Source organism: Lotus japonicus, chromosome 1, assembly GCF_012489685.1.
Source record: "Lotus japonicus ecotype B-129 chromosome 1, LjGifu_v1.2".
Lineage (NCBI taxonomy): Eukaryota > Viridiplantae > Streptophyta > Magnoliopsida > Fabales > Fabaceae > Lotus > Lotus japonicus.
In genome coordinates this window covers 26,310,414-26,335,328 of record NC_080041.1, presented here as the reverse complement: position 1 = coordinate 26,335,328, position 24,915 = coordinate 26,310,414, and the positions used below count along the sequence as shown (strand labels likewise).

The 24,915-nt window shown below is 40.3% G+C and overlaps 1 long non-coding RNA gene across 2 annotated transcripts; it reads right to left on the bottom strand.

Moving 5' to 3' along the window:
• Window positions 1–1,165: 1,165 nt before the first annotated feature.
• LOC130731744 (uncharacterized) lies at window positions 1,166–4,474 on the bottom strand. 2 transcript variants are annotated; one of them, XR_009016803.1, is made up of 5 exons: window positions 4,248–4,474; window positions 3,991–4,106; window positions 3,167–3,496; window positions 2,061–3,027; window positions 1,166–1,737 (listed from the first exon to the last, which is right to left on the bottom strand). It is a non-coding gene; the product is annotated as an uncharacterized LOC130731744 (long non-coding RNA). The 2 variants fall into 2 exon arrangements; XR_009016804.1 differs by lacking the exon at window positions 3,167–3,496.
• Window positions 4,475–24,915: the final 20,441 nt, after the last annotated feature.

The window sequence follows — 24,915 nt, the reverse complement described above, 5'->3', positions numbered from 1 at the left end:
ATGAAAATAATACAAATTTTAGCTACATGAAGTACCATGTAAATATATCCTTGTGGATTTAAAAAATATATTAAAATGCTTTCATTTTTTTCTCTTTAACATTGTATGATACAGAAATTGAATTCTACATAAATTGTAAGAATTCAACAGTGATCAAAGATTCTTTCAACCGTGCAACCAATCCACGTGATCCGGGAATAGAAAATTTATCGTTCCCCATAGACGCCGCCAAATGTTCTTACCATGAACATTGAGAAAGGGTATAACCCCTGGAGTAGAGAGATTGCACTTAGAGTGAGAAAGTTAGAGAGAGAAAATAACTGAATTTCTTGTGCGTATTTAGTAAATGAGCCAAAAGTCATCTACAAACGGTAACCGCTTCCTATTTATATGGTGAGAACTGGGCCTGATGAACGTAATTGTTTCTATTGGGCCGGTTTGGCCTCGCTGAAGAGACCCAATTCCCAAGCTGGGCGGCCGCCGCTTGTCGGGCAACCCCTGGGCGTAGGCCCTCTAGGGGCTCGCCCAGTCCAATATTCACAATTCAAAATAGATTATATGTTATTATCTAAATAAGAGTGCTTATCCAAAAAAAAAACTCTAAATAAGAGTACCTTTTTGTTTAATATTTAAATCTTGGTGGTTTATATGTGATCAATATCAGTTAGGAATTCAAAAAGACATGATTAATTATCTAAATAAGAGTACCTTGTCTTAAAAAATTTAAACTTGCAGGTACATATACCTATAACTGTTATTATCTATATAAGAGTACATTTTTGTTTAATATTAACCACGCTTCAGGTTTTTAGAAAGCTTATGAAATAAATTTGTTCCTACTGCTCTGTCTTTGAGTAATACTACCTTTTGGGTTAACTTTACTTTCTAAATGTTACTTTCTATGGGAATGCACTGCCTATATGTTAATGATTCTAAACAGCATTACTTTTAGTGTTCTGTTTGTAAAGAAACTTGTGAATCAAACTAAATATAACTTTGTTTGATGAGGTGTTTCATATTCACCTGGTTTTAATTTCCATTTAGTGTGCTAGCTCAGAATTTAAACTGTTTGTTAATTTATTTTGTTCCCACATAATTAAAGAGGCAAATGGAAAGCAAACTACATAATAACAATAAAAAGCATCAGGTTTATATTAGACCTTCAAAGGCTTGCACATCTATGCTTCTAGTCATAATCAGACAACAAAACTATTACATAAAAATTAGTATGTAGCCTTAAAATTAGTCACTTTGAGCAATGTACTCCATGCCTAAAGTGCTACATAGAGAAGGAAGAAAAGTCAAATCACCTCAGCATGATCTAGAGTCTCTAGACAAATTTGAGAAGCACCGCTATTAACCACTATAATGTTGCCAAATCCAAAGTCGAACTCTAAATTATGCTCTTGATACTGAACATAATAAGAACATCAATACAGGTTTCAATTTCAGTAATTAATATGCACGTTGTTTCCAAGCTGCTTCAATCTTTTCTTCTTGGGAGATCCCGTCCAGAAAAGAAGTGTAAGTTGTAACACCGGGTTTCACACACTTCTCCAACATGCAGCCAAAGAGTGCCTCTTCAAACTGTCCTTCAGAAAACCTCCTTATCACAATATTTTATATTCTCATGTTCCCGCAGCAGCCACTTTAAGTATTCCACTAATCACAGTGATTCAAGTAACATGCTGCAGGAGTAGGTTCCTTTACACAGCCTGATTTTGATTTGAAACTAATCTGAAACAGAGAAAAATAGAAAAAAGTATGATGTCAAGCATTCTATGTAACAGTTGCCAAGCAGAAGTGTGTAAGCGTGTTTGGTAATTGGTAAGATGAAATTTGAAAAATGAATTATGTGAAACAAATCCATTAACAAAATAAAGAATCATGCTAGCAAAGATTCATACAAATTAAGTCTTAATGTCTGCATAATGCAAAAGCATATAGCTTTTGTAGATAACCATCCCAAAATTGAACTCAAGTAGAGAACACCATCTAATTAAGATATCTATTTTTCAACCATTTCAATTACATGAAGAATTATATTACATGCTCTTTACCTTAACTTTCTTGTTGTGCTGCTACCAACTTAATAAAGCAGGTGGGGCAAAGCTCAGCCCAGGTGTAGATGTCATGTCCCCATTAAAATTGGAGCTAGAATCTGCGATGGTCGTGCAGAATATGACTCTGATGATAACTGCAAAATGAAAACCAAATAAGAATTAACACTAAGCAATCACCGAAAAACGATTGCAATGAACCGCAAAATATGTCATAAATCCTTTTGTGATGAAATAAGAAACTAATGAAAAACAAAACATATATGGTTTTTTTTACGGGCAAACCACATATATATCATTGATTAGGAATGGAAAGGGAAGATTGGTCCTCTAACAATATTGATCATAAACCAAATGGACCTTCCTCAACCCATACATTATCAGGAAAAACAATGGCATACTTTGCCATTAGATCAGCAACCATATTACACTGGCAAAGAGTATGTGCCTACATTAGAAATAATCATCTTACAGTCTTCCAGAATGGAATGCAGATATGATACAGAAATACCCGGGGAATGCCATATTTTAGTTAGCATACTGCAATCTGTTTCAAAAGCTATATTCGTGAGCCCCCAATTTACACAGTTCTGCATAGCCCACCTAAAAGCTTGCTTCTGCCAAGGTGGGATTGAATTTGCTTATAGGTTTGTAGCACACAACAAATAATAAATCCCCTGGACATCCCTGATAATCAAACCGAAGCCAGTTCTATGAGTATCTGAACATGCCGCATCAAAGTTCGCTTTCACAAATCCATATGGAGGTCGGTTCCACCGAAGCTGCTGCATAAGGCTCGCGTGAATACTCCTCTCCACCGTGGGTTGGTCTGCTGCAGAATTCATGGACGACGCCAATTGAAGTGTTTGAGGAATAGCAAGTAGATAGTTATTGAGCTATGAAGCAGAGAATCCAAAACCTTGCAACTGTCAAGTTAGAATTTATATTTGAGACTTGATCCCTGGAACTGCGAAAAAAAAAATAAACAAAACATATTCAATTAAAACCAATAAACTACTATATCATGTACTTTGTATAGTGTATGCTCATGAACTTCATAGTGTATGCTTCAATTTACTTTATAGTAAAATTTAATTTAGTGTAACCTTTTGCATGTTGTTTTTTTAAAATCCTCTTCAAGTGTCATTCTTACTGGATCTATTAGCAGCCTCAGTCCTTGAGAAATTCTATGAGGATTTTTCATAGCCCTACCGTAAAATAGATGTCAGAAAGAAACAGGTTCATGAGAACAAATAGTTCAGGAAAAAAGAGAACAAATTAGGGAAAAAAAAGAACAAATTATTCTAGCTGTAATACTGATTTAGTAGAACTGATAGAAGCCTCTGACACTTTCAGGAAACCATTTTCTCCCGCTAACTCCTTCTCTTTCCCATTCCCATCACTACTTCCATCCATGCCTCTGGAACACACTTTTCCTAACCATAAATCAATAAAAGCATATAACAGACATGATAATCATTCACTCTGATCTTAACACAATGCCAAGCCTGATTTATTTGCAAAAATAAAATATTAAAAAAATCATATATCCACTTATTGTTTTCACTTTTACTAACAAAGATAACAACTTGTTTCCACTGATTCCTACGCATATCTTTGAAAATAAAAAACAGTAGGAAAATCAAAAAGAAATTTTGAAAGGAACACAAAAAATATTAAAGTAAGAATTACATCACACAGTATGGAAAATTCAAGCAGCGAACTTCAAGTAACACAGTTGCCTATCAAAAAAAAAAAGTAACACAGTGAAGCTCATCAAAACAAAATCGATCAAAAAAAAAAAAAGAGAGAGAAACCCTAGGAAGGAAACACAATTCACATTGGGGATGTGAGGGTGAATAAAGAAAAATTCAAGGACCCAGAATGAAAAGATGAAAATTTGCGAGAAAATTAGGGCTTGGGAACTCACGGGGTGGGTTCTGGAAGCTTCGTCTTTGAAGTGGTGATGGTGAAGCGAAATTGAAGAAGAAGTGAAATTGCGATACTGATCGAACCTTCCCTGGTTTCAAAATCTTATCCATGCCACTGATAAAGACCAAAACCACAATATTTTCATTACAGATTGAAGACCAAACGGAAAGACGGTAATCGAACCTTAATCACATAGTAAGGTCGATTGATATGAACAAATGAAAGACAAAAAAAAAAGAGGGGAAGAAAACGAACCTTGGGATCAGGAGGAAGAAGATAATCTCAGAAGAACAATCAAAGAGTTGCAGAGTTGGCGATTTTGTGCGGCCAAACCCTAGTGGAAACGAAAGCTGCGCCGCAAGAGTTGCAGAGACGATAAGCGACAACTGAAAGCAATTTATCCAGAAGTTTTTGTGAAAAATTAAAGAGACCTATTGATACGTTTCAGAAGGGGAGGGGAGTCGAGACCTATTGATACGTTTCAGAAAGTGTAACTGTAGAAAAGGGAGAAGGTGAAGAGATGTTTTGAATGTAATGGAAGAGTGAAAGTCAGGATGTCAACGGCCATGATCAAACTAAGGGACGGCCAAGATTTGATTCTCTATTCAATAATTAACAAAATTACAGAAATATCCAACAAAAAATTCCAACCATGTGTAATGATGTATTGAATTCCCAGTTTGCCCTCAAGACTGCATAAACTCTGCTTTTATATATATTATAGATAGATAGACTATAGATAGATAGATAGATAGATTATAGATATAGATAGATTATAGATAGATATCATCCAAATGAAAGAAAAATCATCATATATATTAGAACATAGAAACGTTTCTAAAGTCTTGAAACAACTAATCAATTAAATTTAAAATAAAACAATAACAACGCAAGTTTTAAAGAAACTTTGATACCAAAAAATGTAACTCTTAGAAATAGTTATTATAAAATATTAAGGCTTAAATATTTTTCAGAAATTTGCAGAGCAAATAGAATTGAAGAAGAATCTTATTGAACAAGTAGAATTTTTGTTACGATTTACAATGCACTACCCTTATTTATACTAGCTAAAGTAGAGTACACCATAACTATTCTGTTACTCTGCTACACCCTATTCTATTCCCAAATCAGTTAGCCATAACCTTCTCTTGCTGAGTTGGCTTGCTTAGCTGTCAAGTTTGTTACAACAGAATTGGTGAGTTGTCCACAACTTGTATCAACACTGCTAGGAATCACTTCTGAATTTGTAACCTGTGTGAGCTTGTTTCCTTCATCCCTTGATACTATAGAATTTTCCTGATCTTCATTCAATAGCCTCCCACAAGCTGAACCATGGTAGATGTCTAACATGTTGAGCTTGCTTAGTAGAAAAGAAAAGGGTCCTACTGAAAGAGCCTTTGTGAAGAAATCTGCCACTTGAAATTTTGAAGAAATAGACAGTAACTTCATTAAACCAGCTTCTGATTTCTCCCTTACTATGTGGCAATCAATCTCTAAATGCTTAGTTCTTTCATGAAAAACAAGGTTAGCAGCTATATGAAGGGCACTTTGGTAATCACAGTAAATGACTGATGATCTTATAGGTTCAATCTGAAGATCCTTTAGTAAATAAGTAAGCCATTGTAGCTCACAAGTGGCTGAAGCTAGAGCTCTATACTCTGCTTCTGAGGATGATTTAGATACTGTCTATTGTTTCTTTGATCTCCAACAGATTAATGACTTTCCAATGAAGAAACAATAGCCAGTCACTGATCTTCTAGTGTCTACACAACCTCCCCAATCTGCATCACTAAACCCCAACAATTGTACTGCAGAATCCCTTGGAAAAAATAACCCTTTTCCTGGACTCCCTTTCAGATACTTTAAAACTCTATGAGCTGCAGTATAATGAGTCACAGTTGGATTGGAGAGGAACTGACTTAGTTGTTGGACTGCAAAAGTTATGTCTGGTCTGGTTGTAGTAAGATAAAGCAGTCTTCCTATGAGTCTTCTGTATGAAGAAACATCTTCATAGAGTTGCCCCCCATCTTGAGATAATCTGGAAGATGGATCAAGAGGAGTACTCACTGGTTTGCTGCCCAAGACACCTGAATCATGAAGCAAGTCAAGACAGTATTTCCTTTGGCACAAAGAAATACCTTTGGCAGAATGAGCAACTTCTAAACCAAGAAAATACTTTAAGACTCCCAAATCCTTGATCTTAAAAGCAGTATCCAAGGCTGTTTTGATCTGTGTAAACTCATCCAAAGAAGTTCCAGCTAAGATAATATCATCCACATAGATAAGCAAGACATTAAAACTTTGACCTTGAGTTTTAGTAAACAAAGAATGATCAGAATGTGCTTGCTTATAGCCACAAGTAACTAACAAACTAGTGAGCTTGGCATACCATTGCTGTAACACCCCGATTTCCAGGTGTCACTTTAGTAACCAAAAGTAAACTTTACGCGGAAAACAGGTATTTTTTTTTGTTTGATTCCTTTTAAATAAAGCGATAGAAAATAAAGACATGACCCAACACTAACTAACCAATATACAAATATATAACATGTACAGCCTCAGCTGCACTCTCCCGTCACGCGCACTCGCAGTGACTCCAAAATAGTACGCCCGCAGGCAAATATATACAGAACCAGAACTGTAAGTAAAAGTATCAAATATACAGTCATCCAAGAGAAAGTCGGCACCAAAAAATGGCCTGAACAAAAGACCCCTATACTCCGACAGACTCTCTGTGATCCTCCTCAAAAGAACCACACAAAAAGCCACACATCGGGAACCTACCCTGTCCCAAAAAGTAAGACGATCAGAGCTCTACACAAAAAATGACGCTAGCCTAACCTACCCTCCTAGTCCAGCTCATAGCTCCTCCTCCTCCTCGTCGCTGCTCGGCGAGTAGCTGCCCCCGCTGCTCTCGGAGTCAGAGTCGGAATCCACCGTAATCATCTCGGTGTCCAAGTCCACGACCTCCCTCCTAACTGTCCTGCGCACCGCCCTAGTCGAGCCGGTCTCAACATCCACCTCTCCTGTAAGAACATCCTCCTCCACCACCCTAACTAAGGGGTCCACACGGTAGCCGTGCGGTGAAGAGAAAGAAAAGAGACGTGATGCAGATGGGACAATAGACTCCCTCTTCGGCCGCACAAGCCTAGAGGACGACGCCACGTCGGTAGGATCGATAGCAGTAGCAGGAGGTGGCGCAACAGGTGTAGCAACAACAAACTCGATCTCTGCTGGGTCCTCGTCATCAGAAGATGAAGCAGGAGGTGGTGCAGGTGGTCCTCGACCAGTACCTGGTCCACAGTGAACTGAGGGCGGCAAGTCAAAGCTCAGCTCCATACGTCGTAGCACTCCTCTCGTCAAGCGTCCTCGCTCATCCGTCCGGTCCTCCATGACCCTTCCCCGGTACGTCGCTCGGTGACCCGCAACATCGATCACCCAAGCGGTGGGGGCATCACGATCCACCAGCTCATACCTGATCCCCCCCGAGGGAGAGACCATCGAAAACCAGTCGGCCCGACATCTGGCAGCAGGCCGACCGCCCAAACACAAACATGCAACCAAAGCCAAGGCGCTAGGGTCAACTCACGGAATAAAGTAGATATACACTCAACATATGATATGGGGTATAGATTTATATGTTGATATATATATAAATAATCCTAGCATGTTATTGGCTCTAACAATGCTTCAATAAATCAACCAGCACACAATTCCAGTAAGAATGAATGTATGCGTGAAATGAAATCAATATGATCCGGATAATTGTGACGCGTTCCCGTTCGCCACTAGTGAAGCATTCCCGTTCTTCACTATGGATGAAGCATTCCCGTTCTTCATCCTTGACAAAGCATTCCCGTTCTTTGTCAAATGATGCATTGGTGAACCATTCCCGTTATTCACCATCAATGAAGCATTCCCGTTCCTCATCGAATATGCATCGGTGAAGCATTCCTGTTCTTCACCAAATGATGCATTGGTGAACCATTCCCGTTATTCACCAAATGATGCATGATGCAATATGGTTAGCCAAACATCGAATCGTCCTCACAACACAAGTGTTTAGCCCAAAACCCAATATAAAAAACCCAAGAGTTAGTGTCGGTCAATACAACACAACTCCAACAACCAAAACCTAGAGTTAGTGTCGGTCAATACAACACAACTCAAACAACAAGACCTAAGAGTTAGTGTCGGTCAATACAACACAACTCCAACAACAAAAACCTAGAGTTAGTGTCGGTCAATACAACACCACTCAAACAACAAGAGTACTAAAGTACTCGGGAGTTTAGTGTCGGTCAATACAACACAACTCCAACAACAAAACCCAATGTCGAAACCCAGGGTTAGTGTCGGTCAATACAACACAACCCCAACAATAAGAGTACTAAAGTACTCGGTGACTTTCAATCATCACCATAGCTCACCTTAGTGGCTTTCCCCAATTCCCAGTAACTTCAAGACTTGACGACTTTTCCCCATCTTTCGCAATCATTTTCCCCCCTAGTGTCCAACAATTCTCCAAAACCCACAACAAAAGTCGATTTTTCCCCGTCTTTCGCAATCACTTTCCCCTTTAGGTTCCCTATATTTATTCGTTTAGTAAACACGTTTCGAATTGGATTAGTCAAGTTATGAGTTTATTTCTCAAAGTCTAAGTCTCCCAAAGTCTCTAGTTTTCGAAATTCTAATCATTCTAATTTTTTCAAAAATCCTCCAAAAGAAGTTTCCCGGGGAAAGTCTAAGCATTCCAACGAATACCAACGAATGGCTAAGTCTCAAACCCCAAGTTTGAACTTGCCTAGGGTTGTTCATCCAACCCGAAATATCAAAGAACACCAGATCAATGAATCCCCACTCCGAAGTCGCGTCAGAACGCACCATTCAACAACATCTCAACATCATAAGTTATAGACAACATCATAACATCAGTTCATCATCATAATCCATATCAACACAAAGCATAAGTGGAATTTCTCGACGCCTATCATACAGTCATAGCTAATAAGTAAGTTGCCCTGACCTCGAGCTGCTCCAGTCTCGTGGTTACAATATCCTTCACAAGATTGCTCTACAATATCCAAAGTCCCTTCAACTGAACATCGGAGAAAACAAAGCAGAAATCCAAACAAAATCGATTAGCTCGATCACCATACAACACATTAACGATAGACAAAGCATTAAAGCTTCAGAATACAACAATCGAGTACGAAAAGACAAGTTTTCGAAAACGAAAAACTCCCTCCCCTCACTTCAAGCTCTCGGCCAAAAAGGAAAAAGGGCTCCGGCTCTTTTTCTTCGATCAAATCTGTTTACAAGGTAGTTTTAGGGTAAAACTAAGGCAAAGAAACTTTCGGAACAATTTTCGGACGATCGGATCGAAATACGGCTGTTCAGGGGCATTTTGGTCCAAAATAAAAGCACAAAACCTCAAAGTTATCAGTTCGAAAAACAAATTTGACAGCAATGATCCTAACGACATCCGTGACAACTAATCCTAAAGGCACGAAGTCAGATTAAAACTTTTCGACAGTAAAGTTTCGAAATGTGCGCCAAAAAGGGTTTTGAATCAGTTTTTCAGATCCTTGACAACTCGATCAAAATCGGCGAATACCGACGGAGGTTTTAGGCTCTTGGGCACGTAGAGAACAAACCCCAAGCGAAAAATCAAGAAAATCGGACAGTTTTACGAAAAGCTCGAAACTTTGAGCACAGAAACGACTAAAGAAACGCAGTAGAAACAGTGATCAGAGGTAAGAATCAAGCTTGTTACCTCGATACCTTGAAGTAGGGACGAACTGCGCGAAGATCGGTCAAGTTTCGGCAAAAAATTCTTCTCCCTCTCCTCCCCTAAACTCGTGGCCCCAAGATGGAAGAAATGAAGATATTTTGAAATCGTGGGAAAATGAAAATTTCGCAATTCCGATTTTTGCAGCACGTTCACCGATGAATTCTAAGAGAGATTCTGGCGACAGAATTCCAGAACTCAAAACAAATCTCTGACATTTGGGAAAAACGATATCTAAAATCCCAAAAGCGGTGTAAGTTAATCTGTCCCGAAAAACTACTTTTTGCTGTGAATGTCGGACGACAAAACTTTGTTCTGGAGAAAGATTGGAAACGTCGAAACAAATCTGGAAATGCGGACGGAAACTTCGTTAGAAGTCCCGAATAGAAAAAGTCTTCATCCAGCGATTGAATTTAGGGTTTCGAAGCAAAGAAATTAGCGTCGTCGGACTTCCGAAAAGTGAATACTATCGTGCGTATAGTCCAGGGTTCCGAAATGAAACACTGGTCGAAGGAAAAATAAAGAGAACCTTTAAATTTTCCAAGGATTTGAAATCTCACTTAATACGTTGCTTTAAAAGCGAAATTAGCCTATTCCGGACACGCTCGCCATAAGGCAGGTGTGCAGACGACTCGCACTAACTCCCAAAACAACTACGCAACATTCCTCGAGCAATTCCTGAACTTTCTTCTTCATTAATCTTTCTCAAAATCAAACTCCTATCACGCTTACACTGATTCTACGCGTGAGTCGGAAATTAACTTGCTCTGTAAATCCAGGTCTTACAATACTCCCCTCCAAAAAGAAAGTTTCGTCCTCGAAACTCAGAGTTCTGCGAAAAGTCCGGGATACAGTTCCTTGATCTTGTCTTCCAATTCCCATGTAGTATTGCCCGTGTCATTGTTCCTCATAACCTTTACTTAAGCAATCTGTTTTCCCCTTAACTGTTTCACTCTTCTATCCCCACTGCTAACTGTCGGCGTCTCAAAAGACAAGCCATCATTCAACTTCATGTCGTCTGGCTCGATCACTTGCGTCGGATCTCTGCTTGAAATGATACTGGTTGGCACTCCGTGCAGTCGCACAATCTTAGCCACTTGCTTCTTTACTTTCGGTCGTCCGAAATTCTTCTTAAACTCGGTGCCTCTCTGTCATTTCAAAGTAAATACTCAACTTGTCCTCGTGATCTTCACCTACAGTCCAAAACTCCACTTGTCCATTTGATAACTCCTAGACAAATCATCCCCTTGGAAACCGCTAGTCCATTAAAACACCTCCAACTTCGTAACTATCTTTACACCCACCAAGAAATCAAACTTCTACTTAGTCACTATTCGAATTAAAACTCGACTTATGTCCTTATTTCTTGTCCTTCACTAATCTTATCCCCTTCAACATCAATTTATCAACAACTTATAAGATAATCCTCCTCTTAATATCTAACAATCCATTATTATCGTCTTCTTCCTCAAAACTTCCCTCACTCAAACCTATTTACACTTACTGAAATCCCTAACACTTCGCACAAATCGAGACTTATCCTCTAGAAGATTAAATCATAACTATACCTCAAGGGACTTAACTAGCCATTTTATCATCCGATCCTTCAACATTCTGAGATTTAACTGTTATCGTAACCGCTAACACCACTAAATCTCTTAAGTGTACATGAATCTCAGCTCACTAGATCAACCTTAGCCCTAGGATTCTCATTCAACTTTAGTAAAATTCACTTGTTAACCGTAATATGCATCATTAAAATCCATAACAAAGTCCCATTGACTCTTAAACTCTACAAAACTCGTCCAAATATAACAACCTCAGGTATTCATCTTAATACTAACATTTTCCTTTCTGTAACAATCATCCTCCAATCAATCCCACACTTAGCCTCTCGATCAGAACCTGACAAGACTTCATGTCTCACACGTTTGGGATAAAATCAATTGGCTTAAAATCTAAACCTTCACTAAGTTTGGACCACCAATATCCTTTAACTCTCCAACACTTCTTAAATGAATATTCATTTCTTAAAGCTACAACTCCTTCCCAAGGAAAATCAATTACTTAACACGAACTTTCCTCTCAAACCCGACTAATCCTCGGTCAATTCAAATTCATCTTACACATCCTTCTATCAAAGTCCATGACCAGCTGTGATTCCAAATATCACCCCCTCAATATTAGGTTGATCAGGCCTAATACATCGAAGGTGGAAATTTAGAAAAACCCACTGGAACAGTCAATGAGTTCCTAACATCCAGTAACCACAAATATCCTGATATCAAGTCCCTAACGATTCCGCTACGGAACCACACACCCTCAACATAACACGTATACTGCCCATAAGGAATTTCTCTAGGATTCATTCTTCAGCTTCTAGCTTCCCTATAAACGCATCGGTGCAAGACTACTTTCTAGACTTAGCGTGTCATTCTAAACCTCGTGTAACTTCTATAGTTAAAACACGAGTAACAGTCAAATAAAGTCTTAGTAGTTGTAATAACTATAAGTCAAGTTCAAACTGTAAAAGCTAGTTATGTGTGTTGCACACGCTTCGAGAGTAATGAAGAGCATGTCGTACTGGAATCAAAGAGTACAGTTAGAAGATTACCGTCGATTCCACATTCCCCTCTGATCAATCCATCCGCTCCTTCAGCCTCTTCACCATCCATTGTATACACTCTTCCCTTCGCCACTGGACGCTTCCCACTAACAGCATTCACAGACGGTTCAGCCTTCGGTGCCTTGCAATCCATAGCCAGATGCCCGGATTTATTGCAGTTGTAGCATCTTGGTGGCATCGTGCAATTGTTTGCATAGTGCCCGACCGCTCCACATCGGAAACAAGTCACCTCATGATTTGGGGTACGGCTTCTCGACCCTCCAGAAGTAGCAGCAGCAGCCATCGGCTTGTAAGATCCCGGGGTAAACCCTCTCCCCGCAGGACGTTGATACGGCTTCCTCGCCTGAATTTTTCCCATTCCCTGAAAATTCTGTGGTGTCGACCTCACTGGTCCTCCTGTTCCAACCCTGCTCAGTCTTCTATTCTTCATTAGTTCCACCTCTGTGGCTTTCTCAACCAATGCCTGGAATCTCGTGATCCCCAACGGTCTCACTGAGTCCTGAACGTCAGCTCTCAATCCCCTCACAAAGCGCTTGCACATGTAGGGCTCATCAACTTGGTCACGGAAAAATCGAAAATGTTTTTCCAGAGACTCCAACTTAGCAGCATATTCCGGAATGGTCATGCTCCCTTGTTTAAGAGTCAGAAACTGTGAATCACACTCGTCACGAGCACTGTCAGGAAAATACTTCTCGAGAAAAGCAGTTCGAAAAGAATTCCAGTTCACCTCAACATGATTTGCTTCCATTATCCCTCTGGCGCCTCTCCACCAGTACTCAGCATCACCCAACAGCAGAAAGGTTGTCATCCCCACCTTGGCTCCCTCAGCAGTCTGTAACACACCAAAGATCTTCTCTATTTCCTCAATCCAGAGATCCGCTTTATCCGGGTGAGTACCCCCCGAAAACTTAGGTGGATCCTGTATCCTGAAATCATTCAAACCTTTGTTCTGATCCAAAGTCGCCTCCCTCTGACGCTGGTGTTGATCACGCGCTTCCTCTGCAGCACGCCTCAAAGCATTGTCATTCGCTTGGTTAGTCATCGCCTGAGCCATAGTGGCCATCATCTCTGCTAGTTGATTCGTGTTCACCATCGTCTGTTACCCCCAAGAAAACTGTGAGTCCTAATCGTACGATAGCACCAAAACTACTCCATATGATTAAGTAACAATGCAATCAATTAGAACGAAAAATCGTTCTGCAGACAATCAATTTTCACTCTTTGCAGAGTCACACAACCTAGCACAGAAGACATATTCCCCAAAGACTCCCAAAAGACTCGACTAAGCTCTGATACCACAATGTAACACCCCGATTTCCAGGTGTCACTTTAGTAACCAAAAGTAAACTTTACGCGGAAAGCAGGTAATTTTTTTTTTGTTTGATTCCTTTTAAATAAAGCGATAGAAAATAAAGACATGACCCAACACTAACTAACCAATATACAAATATATACACATGTACAGCCTCAGCTACACTCTCCCGTCACACGCACTCGCAGTGACTCCAAAATAGTACGCCCGCAGGCAAATATATACAGAACCAGAACTGTAAGTAAAAGTATCAAATATACAGTCATCCAAGAGAAAGTCGGCACCCAAAAATGGCCTAAACAAAGACCCCTATACTCCGACAGACTCTCTGTGATCCTCCTCAAAAGAACCACACAAAAAGCCACACATCGGGAACCTACCCTGTCCCAAAAAGTAAGACGATCAGAGATCTACACAAAAAATGACGCTAGCCTAACCTACCCTCCCAGTCCAGCTCATAGCTCCTCCTCCTCCTCGTCGCTGCTCGGCGAGTAGCTGCCCCCGCTGCTCTCAGAGTCAGAGTCGGAATCCACCGTAATCATCTCGGTGTCCAAGTCCACGACCTCCCTCCTAACTGTCCTGTGCACCGCCCTAGTCGAGCCGGTCTCAACATCCACCTCTCCTGTAAGAACATCCTCCTCAACCACCCTAACTAAGGGGTCCACACGGTAGCCGTGCGGTGAAGAGAAAGAAAAGAGACGTGATGCAGATGGGACAATAGACTCCCTCTTCGGCCGCACAAGCCTAGAGGACGACGCCACGTCGGTAGGATCGATAGCAGTAGCAGGAGGTGGCGCAACAGGTGAAGCAACAACAAACTCGATCTCTGCTGGGTCCTCGTCATCAGAAGATGAAGCAGGAGGTGGTGCAGGTGGTCCTCGACCAGTACCTGTGTAAGGCCCAAGTTTTTCAGTTTATACCAAGTGAATAAATTCTTATTCACCAGTAGGTTTGAAGCATGGCGAAGGGAAACCTGAACAAGAGTTTAGTAAATGAAATAAATGTATGAAGGAGAAAGTTCAGGAAAAGTCTGAGGTTCGTATTGAAGTCGATAAAAGTTATAGCACGATCGTTTTACGCTTAAACCTAGGTCAGAAACCCTAGTATATAGCTAATTTTCACTATTAGGCACGACGGAAGTTAATTCCAAAAATCTTCAGAGAAATGTTAGAACTTCTCTTTTTCCATATATCACAATCGTTTCGAGGCGAAACTCTAGGATCTACGAACGTCCGATTCCAATCATCGGAAGTTTGCCGAAACCGAATCCCTGGTATTTCAAAACCCTAGAATTTCTCGACAATGAAGACTTTTTCTATTCAGAGCTTCAAATGAATATTCCACATGCTTACACCCATTTCTCTTGATGATTTCAATCTTTCTTCAGAAGGAAGTTTTCTATTCCGACATTCGATGCAAAAAGCAACTTATCGGGTAAAATAGTTTTATACCGACTATGCATTAGTTGCCAAAAATACTAGGAGACCTCTTTATGGTTTTGGAATTTTTTTGCCAAAACATATCTATTAATTCACGGAGAATGACGCCGGAAAAATCAGATTCGCGAAACTTTCATTTTCCCGCGAATTTCCAACCTTTATATATAGCAAAGAAAGGAAGAAAAACTCAAATTTTCCTCCATTTTCTCTCCTCAAACCCGCGGCCAAGAACAAGGAAGAAGGAAGAAGAATTTTGTTCATCGCTTGCTTGATCGTTGATCCGTTAGTTGCTACTTCAAGGCTTCGAGGTATAGTCGCTAATCCTTACCTCTGATCGCTTTTTCCATAGCTTTTCTGTAGAGTTTTCTGAGCGGATAGTTTATGGGTTTTTGCAAAACTATCCTGAATCTTTCATTTCTGATTCTAAACCTCTTCCTTATGCGCCCAAGATCATTTCTGCCGGGTTAGATTTTCCGTTATGTCGCCGGAATTCCGCCGGAATCAATTTGAGCCTAAAATACCCATTTTTGGAGTTTTTGGTGTAAAGCTTCAACCTTTAGGCTGAAAACTATCGCCTTAGCTTAGTGCTAGTAGGATTAGTTGTCATAAACGTCGTTGGTGACGTCCCTGCAAAATTTTATTTTTGGGATTTCAGTTTTGAAAAATCCTAAGTTAAAAATCATGACCAAAATACCCCTGCGACAATTTTTGATCCGATAATTTTTCCGAGTTCAGAATACCCTTAGTTACGGCTAATGATAGCATAGGAACCAAGTTTGATCGAAGAAAAATCGAGTCCCCTAATTACCTAAAGTGGCCGAGCCTATAGGGGGAGGAGGAGGAAAATTTCCTTTTCCGAAAACTTGTCTTTCGCGCTAGATTATCGTACCTTAGAGTATAGATTACTTCGAGTAACCTTAGTAAGTATCGATAACTTAGTTTTCGATAGATTTTGATTGATTTCTGTGGTTTTGTTCTAAAGGTGCTTTTGAAGAGTTTCCCGAGGAACAAGGCTTTGCTTGCGAGGAAGCGTTAGACGATAACTCTGGAGAACCTACAGGTGAGGGCTTCTCACTGAATCTCTAGTTAATGCTTAGGGTCGATGTTTCGACATTGTTTACTGTTTATGCACTGGAATTGTGTGTGATTGGAAAATGTTTTCTGAGGCTTCGGCTGACAATGTAGATGATTCATCTACTGAATGTTTTTGAGATTGTCTTACGTGCTATGTGCTATGTGGGTAATCTAGGATGTGTGGTGCATGCTTTATATGCTAAGTGCTAAGTGTTTATGATGCGATTTATGGATATATGACATGTTGTTGATTGTGATGATTTAAATATGCTTTGCACTAGAAACTGAGATTCTGAATGGTGAGGATAGCGGGCAGGTCATGCCGATTTTATTTTGAGAGTTTTGGAGGAAGCTTGATAGGACGAATGAGATTCGGGCCTTGTTATGATGTTTATGGATCGAGACATTCTCTGGAGTCATTTGGGGATTTGGAGATCCCGAGAACTTATAGGATTTGCGATAAGACTAAAAGGATATTATTTTGAAAAGAAAACTCATAAGACATTAAACAACCTCTAAATCTTTAAGTAATGGCGTTAACCTCGAAAGGAAGCTTTGGATGCAAATCTTAGTTGTGGAAAGCGAGAAGTGTCGTCGGATCCCAAGTAATGAGAATGTTAAGAAGTTGCGAGTATGTTGATACTCCTGTGCTCTGGGAGCAGTTGGTTTAGCCATCCATGGGATGAGCCGAGAAGCTTCACTGAGGCGTGAGACCTTGTGAATGCGGGATACTCCACTGAGGCGTGAGACCTTGTGGAAAGCATGGAACTCCACTGAGGCGTGAGACCTTGTGAGAGCATGAAACTTCACTGAAGCGTGAGACTTCGTGAGAGCATTGATGACCCGAAGAGTCATCGTGAGTGGTTGCACTCATTTTATGATTATTGTATTTTGTCGCAGAATCGACTTTACCTTAGGGTAAGCTTTTAGAGACATTAATTTAGCTAGAACACGTGGCGACGTGTCGAGTGAGGTCGGAGACGTTGTTTGGCTAATCACTGCATTGCATGCACTCATTAAGTGGTTTAAACACGGCGAGATACCGGACCACGGTGGATTCCAAAATTGGTTATAAGACCAGGATTTCCGCGTAAGAGCGCTGCTAGGTGACTCTTAGTAGCAGACCGAAATGGCAGACCTACGGGTTTACTGCTGATCTGGCTACCTTTGTGTGGTGTAAGAGGCACGCGGGCCGAAATGGTTCCACCGTGGCTGGTTTTAGGGCTGATCCGTTTGATGTCCATCCCTTTCCGGAATGCATGTGGTTAACTGGGTTAACCTGCATATCATTTCATGCAACATGCATACTGACTTAGTGATGAGTGTGTTTGATACTTGTTAGTTCTACTTGATGCATGTTAACTGTGTTTTACTGTCGTTATATTCTTTGTGGAATAATGCAACCCTAGGATGTTATCCCTAGTTATAAGCCTAAGTGGCTAATCCTTTAATGGTATCTATTGGTGGTATTATTTATATAATTCTTTGGAGTTGACCCTCGCGTCTTCTGTGTGTGCTTTGGCGAACAAACGCCCTTTGTCAGATGTCTTTGGCGGGCTGATTCATGATGGTTCATCCTTCGGGAGGAACTAGGGTTGAGATGCAGGAACTGGAGCGTATCGCGGTTGCGAGAGGAGGACGGATGGTGTATGTAGACTAGGTCGTTCTGGATTTCGAATTCGGACGACGATCATGCTAGCATGTAGGATTGAGTGTTAGTGTGAGCTCCTCGAGATGGGATTAGTGTAGGAGTAGAGTCCTAGCTCTGAACATCATTTTGTTCCTTTGGGAACAGGGTAGTTTCCCACCTATAGCTTTTTGTGTGGTTTCTTTACGGGAATCACAGGGAGTTGGTTGGACTTAGGAGGCCTTGTTTTAGGCCATCTGGGCTGACTTATTCTCAGTTTTGAGGGATGGTGTTGCGGACACTTCACCTTTTTATTTGGTTTGTACATATTGCCTACGGGCGTTGCACTTTTCTTTCCGTCACTGGAGGTTACTCGTGACGAGGTTGCTACTTACAGCGAGGGCTGTTTATATATTGTATTTTAGTTCTATTGCTTTTCGCATTCGGGTTTTATTTAATTCAGTCTTGTCTTAGTTATTATCGAAAAAAAAATATTTCACGTTTTTCCGCATTAAGTTTACTTTTGGTTACTAAAGTGACGCCACCGAAATCGGGGTGTTACATTGTGGTATCAGAGCTTGTCGAGTCTTTCGGGAGTTGTTGGGGAATAGGTCTTCTGTGCTAGGTTGTGTGACTCTGCAAAGAGTGAAAATTGATTGTCTGCAAGCGATTTTTCGCTTTGAATTGATTGAAGTTATTGCTTAATCATACTGTATAGTTGTGCCAGAGACTATCTTGTGATAAGTACCAACTGTTTGTTTAACTAAGCATATGATGGTAAGCCCTGACCGAATGGCTTAACTATAGAAGTTACACGAGGTTTAGAATAACCCACTAAGCCTAGAAAGTAGTATTGCGCCGATGCGATTATAAGGAAGGTAGAAGCCGAAGAATGAATCTCAGAGAGATTCCTCATGGATAGTATACGTATGATGTCGAGGGTGTGTAGTTCCGTAGCGACATCACTGAAGATTTATCATCAGGGTGTATGTGACCACTGGATGATAGGAAACTCATTGACTGTTCCAGTGGGCTTTTTCTAGATTTTCACCTTCGATGTATTAGGCCTGATCAACTTAATATTGAGGGGGTGATTTTCGGAATCACAGCTGGTAATGGACTTTGATAGAAGGTTATGTAAGATGAACTTGAATTGATCGAGGATTAGTCGGATTTGAGAGGAAAGCCCGTGTTAAGTAATTGATTTTCTTAGGGAAGGAGTTATGATTTTAAGAAATGAATATTCATTTAAGAAGTGTTGGAGAGTTAAGGGATATTAGAGGCCCAAACTTAGTGAAGGTTTAGATTTTAAGCCAATTGATTTTACCCCAAACGCGGGAGACAGGAAGTCTTGTTAGTTTTGATCAAGAGACCAAGTATTAGATTGATTGGAGGATGATCAAGTTACGGAAAGGAAAGTGTTAGTAGTAAGATGAATACTTGAGGTTTTTACAATTGGATAAGTTTCGTAGAGTTTAAGAGGGAATGAAACTTGTTATGGATTTCGGTGATGCTTGATAGAGTTAGCAAGTGAATTTTGCTCAGTTGAATAAGAATCCTATGATTAAGATTGACTTGGGGAGTTGGAAATCGTGTGTGAGTAAGGGATGTAGTGGTTGTAAGATCAAGTTTTGATCGAGAAGTACAACTCTATGTTTTGATGATTACAAGTTAATCTTTTGATACGAACAATTGTGGTACTCTAACGTGTTTTTCTGAGTGTGCTATTTACAGGCTCTGACCTCAACTCAATCTCACACAAATCAGAAGCACTGTGTATAAAGGGTAACCCAAGCAACGCTTTCGCATTCACCTTGTTCAGTATGAACAGTGGAAAAGCTTCAGAAGTTCTGAAGCTATACAAACTCTGATGTGGACTCAGTCGCTAGAAGCTCTGAAGATCCAGAAGTTCTGATAACCAAGAAACACTGAAGGTTCAGATGTTCTGATGGTGTAGAAGACTCTGAAGATCCAGAAGCTGAATAGTGGAAACTCTGAAGTCCAGAAGCAAGAAACTCTGAAGGCCATGTTCTTCCCTCTGAGTTCAGAATCAGAAGATACAATGGTCAGAGGATCTGTGCTTTCCCTCTGACTCTGATCAACCGGCTTCACAAGTTCCAATATGAAGTATTCCCCTGATCAGAAGTCTCCTAGGTTAAAAGGTCAAGTCGCTATCCAAGTACAAAAGCAAGTGTACCTTCCTGACGACCTACCTAACGTTCTCAGCCACAGCAGAAGCTGGATTTTCCAGAACTGCCCTCCAACGGTAGCATTTCCCATGCAACGCTCAACCCTAATCCTTGGAGTATATATAGAGGCTGAAGATTGAAAGAAGCGGTGAGAAGAAACATTCACATACGCAAGACATATTCAAAAAATTCTAAGCTTTCTTTCATCTGAAATTCATTGAGTTTACTATTAGCTTTTTAGAAGCAAATCTCTTGTAAACATTTCTTTGATAAACAGTTTGTTTAGTTCCTTTAGGAGATCAAGGTTGATCGGATCCTAGAGAAGACTAAGAGAGTGAATCTTAGTGTGAGCTAAGTCAGTGTAATTGTTAGTCACTTGTAGGTTTCAAGTGCAGTTGTAACTCTTACCTGATTAGTGGATTGCCTTCATTCTAAGAAGGAAGAAATCACCTTAACGGGTGGACTGGAGTAGCTTGAGTGATTTATCAAGTGAACCAGGATAAAATCCTTGTGTGCTTCTCTATCTCTTATCTTTAGCACTTAAGTTCTCGAAAGATTTGTCAAAATCTTTAAGGTGGAAGTTTTGTACTGAAAACGTTATTCAAACCCCCCCTTTCTACCGTTTTTCATACCTTCAATTGGTATCAGAGCGCAAGTTCTGATTACCACACCTAACAGTGTTCAGTGATCCGGGCCGGTGTGAAAAAAAATGGCTGCCACCACCAGTGAAACTCAAAGAGATGGTTACAATGCAAAGCCTCCTATGTTCGACGGTCAAAGGTTCGAATATTGGAAAGATAGACTGGAAAGTTTCTTTCTGGGTTTCGATGCAGATCTCTGGGATATTATTGTGGATGGCTACGAGCGTCCAGTTGATGCAGATGGCAAGAAGATCCCAAGGTCAGAGATGACTGCAGATCAAAAGAAGCTGTACTCACAACATCACAAAGCAAGAGCAATTCTTCTAAGTGCTATTTCCTATGAAGAGTACCAGAAGATTACAGATCGTGAGTTTGCTAAAGGCATTTTTGAATCTCTGAAGATGTCTCATGAAGGAAACAAGAAGGTCAAAGAATCAAAGGCATTGTCTTTGATCCAAAAGTATGAATCCTTCATCATGGAGCCAAATGAATCCATTGAAGAAATGTTCTCCAGATTTCAATTGCTTGTAGCTGGCATACGACCTCTCAACAAGAGCTACACAACAAAAGATCATGTCATAAGAGTCATCAGGTGTCTTCCTGAAAGTTGGATGCCTTTGGTGACTTCAATAGAGCTCACGAGAGACGTTGAGAATATGAGTTTAGAAGAACTCATCAGCATTTTGAAATGTCATGAGCTGAAGCGCTCAGAGATGCAAGATCTGAGGAAAAAGTCCATAGCCTTGAAATCCAAATCTGAAAAGGCTAAGGTTGAGAAGTCAAAGGCTCTTCAAGCTGAAGAAGAAGAATCTGAAGAAGCATCAGAAGATTCTGATGAAGATGAGCTGACTCTGATCTCCAAGAGACTCAACCGCATCTGGAAGCACAGGCAGAGCAAGTTCAAAGGCTCTGGAAAGGCAAAAGGCAAGTATGAGTCCTCAGGCCAGAAGAAGTCTTCAATCAAGGAAGTCACATGTTTTGAGTGCAAAGAATCTGGGCACTACAAAAGTGATTGTCCAAAGTTGAAGAAAGACAAGAAGCCAAAGAAGCACTTCAAGACCAAGAAGAGTCTGATGGTGACATTCGATGAATCAGAGTCAGAGGATATTGACTCTGATGGTGAAGTCCAAGGACTCATGGCCATTGTCAAAGACAAAGGAGCAGAGTCAAAGGAAGCTGTTGACTCTGACTCAGAATCAGAAGGAGATCCTAACTCAGACGATGAAAATGAGGTATTTGCTTCTTTCTCTACCTCTGAACTGAAACATGCTTTGTCTGATATCATGGATAAGTATAACTCTTTATTGTCTAAGCATAAAAAGTTGAAAAAGAACTTATCTGCTGTCTCCAAGACTCCTTCTGAACATGAGAAAATTATTTCTGATTTGAAAAATGAAAATCATGCTTTGGTAAATTCTAACTCTGTGCTTAAGAACCAGATTGCTAAGTTAGAAGAAATTGTTGCCTGTGATGCCTCTGATTGTAGAAATGAATCTAAGTATGAAAAGTCTTTTCAAAGATTCCTAGCTAAAAGCGTGGATAGAAGCTTAATGGCTTCAATGATCTATGGCGTAAGCAGAAATGGAATGCATGGCATTGGCTATTCTAAACCAATTAGAAATGAGCCTTCTGTGTCTAAAGCTAAATCCTTGTATGAATGCTTTGTTCCCTCTGGTACCATATTGCCTGATCCTGTACCTGCTAAAGTTGCTAAACATCCTCTTAAAAAGGGATCTTTCTCTATGACTAAATATCATGCAAAAATTCCTTTAAAATATTATGTTGAGACACCCAAGGTGATCAGAACCTCTGGGGTAACTAACAAAAGAGGACCCAGAAAGTGGGTACCTAAGGACAAGATTATCTATGTTGCAGATATCCTTGATAGCTCCACTGAAACACCAATCATGGTATCTGGACAGTGGATGCTCGCGTCACATGACGGGAGAAAAGCGTATGTTCCGAGAGCTGAAACTTAAGCCTGGAGGCGAAGTTGGCTTCGGAGGAAATGAAAAGGGTAAAATTGTTGGTACTGGTACTATTTGTGTAGATAGTAGCCCATGCATTGATAATGTTTTATTGGTAGACGGCTTAACACATAACTTATTGTCTATAAGTCAATTAGCTGACAAGGGTTATGATGTTATATTCAATCAAAAGTCCTGCCGGGCTGTAAGTCAGATCGATGGCTCTATTCTATTTAACAGCAAGAGGAAGAACAACATCTATAAGATCAAATTATCTGAGTTGGAGGCTCAGAATGTGAAGTGCCTTCTGTCTGTTAATGAAGAGCAGTGGGTATGGCATAGACGGTTAGGGCATGCCAGTATGAGAAAGATTTCTCAGCTGAGCAAGCTAAACCTTGTCAGGGGCTTACCCAATCTGAAGTTCGCTTCAGACGCTCTTTGTGAAGCATGTCAGAAAGGCAAATTCACAAAAGTCTCTTTCAAGGCAAAGAATGTTGTCTCAACCTCAAGGCCGTTGGAACTTCTGCATATCGACCTTTTTGGACCAGTGAAAACTAAGTCTATAGGTGGCAAGAGATATGGGATGGTTATCGTTGATGACTATAGCCGCTGGACATGGGTAAAGTTTCTAACCCGCAAGGATGAGTCTCATGCTGTGTTCTCTACCTTCATTGCTCAAGTGCAAAACGAGAAGGCTTGTAGGATTGTGCGTGTCAGAAGTGACCATGGTGGAGAGTTTGAGAATGACAAGTTTGAGAGTCTGTTTGATTCCTATGGAATTGCACATGATTTCTCTTGTCCCATAACTCCTCAACAAAATGGTGTTGTTGAGAGGAAGAACAGAACTCTTCAGGAGATGGCTAGAACCATGCTCCAAGAAACTGGCATGGCTAAGCATTTTTGGGCAGAGGCAGTAAATACAGCATGTTACATTCAGAACAGAATCTCTGTGAGACCAATTCTGAATAAGACTCCTTATGAATTGTGGAAGAACATAAAACCCAACATTTCTTATTTTCATCCTTTTGGCTGTGTTTGTTATGTTCTCAATACTAAGGATAGATTGCATAAATTTGATGCTAAGTCTTCTAAGTGTCTATTACTTGGTTATTCTGATAGATCTAAAGGTTTTAGATTTTATAATACTGATGCTAAGACTATTGAAGAATCTATTCATGTTAGATTTGATGATAAGCTTGACTCTGACCAGTCAAAGCTAGTTGAAAAGTTTGCAGATTTAAGCATTAATGTTTCTGACAAAGGCAAAGCTCCAGAGGAAGTTGAGCCAGAGGAAGATGAACCAGAGGAAGAAGCTGGTCCCTCTAACTCACAAACTCTGAAGAAGAGCAGAATCACTGCAGCTCACCCTAAGGAATTGATTCTAGGCAACAAAGACGAACCAGTCAGAACCAGATCTGCCTTCAGACCCTCTGAAGAGACCTTGCTGAGTCTGAAAGGATTGGTGTCCTTAATTGAACCCAAGTCCATAGATGAAGCTCTTCAGGACAAGGATTGGATTCTGGCCATGGAAGAAGAATTGAATCAATTTTCCAAGAACGATGTTTGGAGCTTAGTGAAGAAGCCTGAGAGTGTCCATGTTATTGGAACGAAATGGGTATTCAGAAACAAGCTGAATGAGAAAGGAGATGTAGTCAGAAATAAGGCAAGGCTAGTTGCTCAAGGCTACAGCCAGCAGGAAGGAATAGACTACACTGAAACATTTGCTCCAGTAGCAAGACTGGAAGCAATCAGACTGTTGATCTCTTTCTCAGTAAATCACAACATAGTTCTACATCAGATGGACGTAAAGAGTGCCTTCCTAAACGGTTATATCTCAGAGGAAGTCTATGTTCATCAACCCCCAGGTTTTGAAGATGAAAAGAAACCAGACCATGTGTTCAAATTGAAGAAATCACTCTACGGTCTGAAGCAAGCTCCCAGAGCATGGTATGAGAGACTTAGCTCATTCCTTCTGGAGAATAAGTTTGTAAGGGGTAAAGTAGATACAACTCTTTTTTGCAAGACTTATAAAGATGATATCCTAATTGTGCAAATTTATGTTGATGATATTATATTTGGTTCTGCTAATCAATCTCTATGCAAAGAATTTTCTGAGATGATGCAGGCTGAATTTGAGATGAGTATGATGGGAGAATTAAAGTACTTTCTGGGAATACAAGTTGATCAAACACCAGAAGGAACATATATCCATCAGAGCAAGTACACTAAAGAACTTCTGAAGAAGTTCAATATGCTG